This window comes from Palaemon carinicauda, chromosome 9 (genome assembly GCF_036898095.1).
Source record: "Palaemon carinicauda isolate YSFRI2023 chromosome 9, ASM3689809v2, whole genome shotgun sequence".
NCBI lineage: Eukaryota > Metazoa > Arthropoda > Malacostraca > Decapoda > Palaemonidae > Palaemon > Palaemon carinicauda.
Genome location: NC_090733.1, coordinates 52,720,818 through 52,725,817, shown reverse-complemented (window position 1 = coordinate 52,725,817; position 5,000 = coordinate 52,720,818).

The window sequence follows — 5,000 nt, the reverse complement described above, 5'->3', positions numbered from 1 at the left end:
ATCTTTCCTTGATGTTGTAAAATTTAAAATGTTCTCCTCTTCAATGCTCCTAAACTGGTAACCTGGAGCTGCTTCACACTAGCATAATACATTTGAGGAATGATTACCTTGGTTGCTTTTGTCACATTCTGATCATTCACCCTCAACACCGGTTGTGGGTTGATGGTGAATTTGCCTGCAATCTTTTTTACTTTTCTCCATACAGAAGATGGGGGTGTTCTACTGTTAATGGAGGAAACAAAAGACACCCACGACTGGCGCCCAGGTTCTTTTATGGCACGACGGAACTATGCTCTATATTTCTTGTATATAATCAAGTTCTTTTCACTACGGCATCTGCGCAATCAAGTTAAATACCTTCTTGTGGCTCTGTGAAGGGCAGTTAGTTCTGAAGACCATGACGGGACTGGTCGTCGTTTGAATAACCCTGTCGTTTTTGGAATTGAATTAACTCCTGCTGTATGAAGGGTTCTATTCAGTAAGTCTATGGCAACATCAATATTTTCAAACCGATCTGCATTCCCTTCAATTTCGCTTAGCTCACGAAATCTATCCCAGTCCACCTTGTCATCGTGGTGATCTCTGTAAAGGTGGACTATTGTTGGGGTTCTTGATGATTGGTGCATGATCACTAGTATGCCAATCATCTAATGTCCTCCAATCGAAGTCGAGAAGATAATTAGAGCTTGCGATTGATACATGACAACGTATCTGTCTGGGCATGAAAGTGTGTGGGCTCTCCTGTATTAAGGAGCCCGACATCCTCATTTTCTACAATTGATGATATAATAGTGCCCCTTTTGTTTGTTAAAACATCACCCCATAAAGTATGTCTACTCTTCATATCTCCCAGTAAGAGAAAAGGTCAAGGAAGTTGTTGAATCACCTCTACTAAATTATCATACAAAATATTATCGTTTGGAGGTATGTACAGAGACCATATTGTATATTTTCCCCCATGTCAATTTGTACAACCACTGCCTGCAGGTGTGTACGAATAGACAAAGCTTGACGAATGTACATGAGACCTCTGCCATGCCTCCCTACTTGTTGATTATATGGTGTTCTATAGCTAACATACTCTCGAGGAAAAGGAGTGTTAGCATCAAGCTTACTTTCCTGTAGACATATAATTATGGGGGAATTTTCTTGAATAAGGAGCTTAAGTTCTTCATATTTGGCCCTTAAACCCTGACACTTCCATTGCAAAATGGAGGAGAAAACTGTGGATTATTTCTGGAAGACCTCTTTGATGAGGTCTTCCCATTAGAAGCTTTTAATCTAACATTAATAACTGTAGGCTTCTTCAGAGATGGTGTTAATATATTGCGTTTTACGATTCTGTTTTTCTTTGTGTCCTTTTGATCTATTTGTTGAGATGGATGATGGACCTCAATTTGAATTTCTGATTTATTCAATTTATCTTCCATTTCATTAGAAACATCAACAGACAAAACTTCCAATTTATTCAATGTCATAACTTTAATATTTTTAATGGAGTGAGAGAAAGAGATGGAGGCCTCTACTTTTACGAGTAATAGATGGTAAGATTCTAGGTTTTTGCACCTTTCCCACTACAGGTGCACCAGGTAAGCTTGTTTTAAGTGGAACTCCATCAAATCAGGCAAGGATATGGCCTGAGAGAGGTTTTTACTAGTTTTTGTGATGGGGGACGAAGGCTGTACAGAGATGGGCAATGCCCTAGTGTTGATACACCGTGATAAAGCCTCAGGAGGTAAAATTCTTACTTTATCATTCAGCACTTTATTAGATGCTATATTTCTTTTCCTAGAGCTATTGGAAGTAATAGGTGGGTTTGATTTTAATGCCTTAGCATAGCTGTTTGATTTATTTAATAGTCATTTGTCATGTCCCACACTTATATGTTCTAACTTATACAGCTTATACAGCTCGCAGCTCTTGTCTGTGGATTAATGATTTTAGTTGTAATTTAAACACCTCTCTCCAAGTGCACATTCCCCATGGTAAGATTTGGAGCAAAGGCCACCTATTTTATTATTTTAGCAAACTTTAGACGGGTGTCCAAATTGAAAACAATTGAAGCATTGCAGTGGTTCCTGTTTAAATGGTCGTACTTTAATCATTTTGTTTTCAATAATGATATAATAAGGTACAATAATGATAAGGTACAACAGCATCCTGGAACGTAAGGATAATCATTAATATACCTGGGACTTTGTGAACTTTCCATACATCTAACGGACACATGGCCAGTATCTCCTCCTCTGTAAATTCATACAGATCTCTGTTAAAAACTTCTCCCCTTCCATAGCTAAATTTTAGGTGGGATTTGACATCTAACTTAATATCATCCTTAGTTGTGTTTAGGTTGGACAGTATTACAGATTGTGTACTTAATTTGGCATGGATAAGGAAACTCTTTTCTCCAAAACGAGATATATCTCCTGGTGCAAATGTTCCTACTCTTTCTGAATTAATTTTTATATATTGAAATAATTCCCTGTAACCCACTTTGATTCATATACAAGCCACATTCGTGGTTTTGGCTTTCTATGGGAAGGCATAACTGAGTCAGCATCTTTTTCCAACCAGTCGGCAGGCCTATATACATCTAAATCCTTTGGTACCTTATTGCAGAGAGCAGCCATGACATTTAAGTTATTAATATTAATATTATACATGTTACTTATTTCTTTAAATACTTCGTCATAACTACTGTAAGATATCTAAGAATCCCATTTTTCATCTTCAAGTTTCATCCTTATTCTTTTATACATCCATAGCACTCTAATGCTCTATATAGATTATCATATTTTGTCTCTATTGGAAATTGAGAACATGAAGGATTCAAAGTTTCCCGTGTGACCCAGATTACTCGATTTTGGAATATTAGTAAAATGGTCCATTCCAGTTCCGAGGTTATCAACAAAATTTTCCTTAATCAAATTAGAAGATGTCGTTAACAGAGTCAGCATATCCAGGGGTGAGGGTCTGTTGTTTGAAGAGTCCATTAAATTTATTGATTGATTGGAAAGAAGAGTTTGATTTGCCTGCTCCAGAATCATCCACCCCATATCTGTAATGACGGGCTTCCGGCCTAAATCCGAGAGTCCTACCCCAAGCATTGGATCCCCGTGGATTCCAAAGACCCAACACTTGGAGAATAGTTCCACCAAAAAGGTCCAAACCATCTTCGAGATGGCTGATATCATCCAATAATCTCACAAATAGCTTTGGGCGCAAATACCTTCCAACTGTGACAACTCCTTCCATTCATCAAAGCAACCAGCAATAACGGAGGTAGAAACATCCTTGCCATTAAAAAAAAACAAGTCATATTTACATATATACACAAATACATAGGGGAAATTTTACTAATAGAGTTAGGAGAGCAACACGAAATCAAGTTTATAAGATTTGGAGAAAGATGAGAGAGAGAGAGAGAATATAGATTCGAACTGGGGTAACAATTTCCCAAAGTTCGAAAGCCCTCTTGCCCGTCACCAAGTTTCAGGATGGGATTGATATGCCGTGCTGATGCTTAATGACTTCATCAAGGCCTTCTCTCATAAAGAGGGATATAGGTAGAAGGTTGGCCAGGGTACCAGCTACTTATTGAGATACTACCACTAGAGATTTATTGGATCCTTTGACTGGTCAGACAGTAATGCATTGGATCCCTCTCTCTGGCTACGGCTTATTTTTTCTTTGCCTACACATATTCAGAATAGTCTGGCCTATTCTTTACATATTCTCGTCTTTCCTCATCCACCTGACAACAAGATACTAAACACTTCTTCACTCAAGGGGTTAATTACTGTACTGCAATTGTTCAGTGTACTTTCCTCCTGGTAAGGGTAAAAGAGACTCTTTAGATATGGAGCTGCTCTTCTTGGAGTAGGACATTCCAAAATTAAACAATTGTTCCCTAGTCTTGGGTAGTGCCATAGCCTCTGTACCATCGTCTTCTACTGTCTTGGGTTAGAGTTCTCTTGCTTGAGGGTACACTCGGGCACACTTTCCTATCTTATTATTTTTTTTTCTTCCTCTTGTTTTTTTGAAATGGTGTGTTAGGCAGGCTTAATAGAAGGGCCATGGATGCCTGGTGGTTTATCAAGAGGCCGTCTTTTCTTTTTCTGATTCCTTTACTTCTCAAAATCATCCTTACTGTCCTCCCTTCAGTTGAAGAGGCTATCCTGGAGGGTATTTGGCCTTGCATGGTGTATCGGCTTCTCCATGTTGACTAGTATTTGTGACTTTTTACTATAGTCTATGGGTTTCATCAATCACTTTATTCATAATTCTGTACATATTGTTTTTGTTATAATTATGGTTAATCTAGTTTTTATGTATGATGTCTTTTTTATTTCGATTAATTCTTATGCTGTCTGGAGACATTGAGCGAAATCCGGGACAAGTACGTCCTAGATTTCGTCAATGTCGTCTTCTGTATTGCAACATTCGTGGTCTTCATGCAAATATTCAAGACCTTACAGTTGCGTTCAGACAGTATGATATTCTTTTGAGCTCAGAAACTTTGGTTTCTAATATGAGGCACTCATCTGAGCTTCTTATAACTGGTTTTAAGAAGCCCATAATGTTGAAACGGGATGCCATCCCTAGGGCCAGTGGAATGGCGGTGTATATTAGGACTGAGTACCCTTCTTCTCATAAGTCCTGCTATCAATGTGGATGTCATGAGATTTAGGTAATAAGAGTTTGTGGCAGGCATAACAACTTTTATTTGTATTCGATCTACCGGAATCCAGACATGGATGATTCTATCTTCGATTGTCTTCTTACCATTATGGCTAAGATACAAGAAGATGATAGAAAGGCTTCTTTTGTCTTTGTTGGTGATTTTAATGCTCACCATAGGGAGTGGTTAAGTCCTAACTCTCCTACCGATCGCCATGGCTTAAGAGCTTTTGACTTTGCCTCTGAATCAAGCTGTGAGCAAATCATAAATGAAGCTACTCACTAGTAAGGTTGGTTCTCCAGTCGGGACATCTGATCAT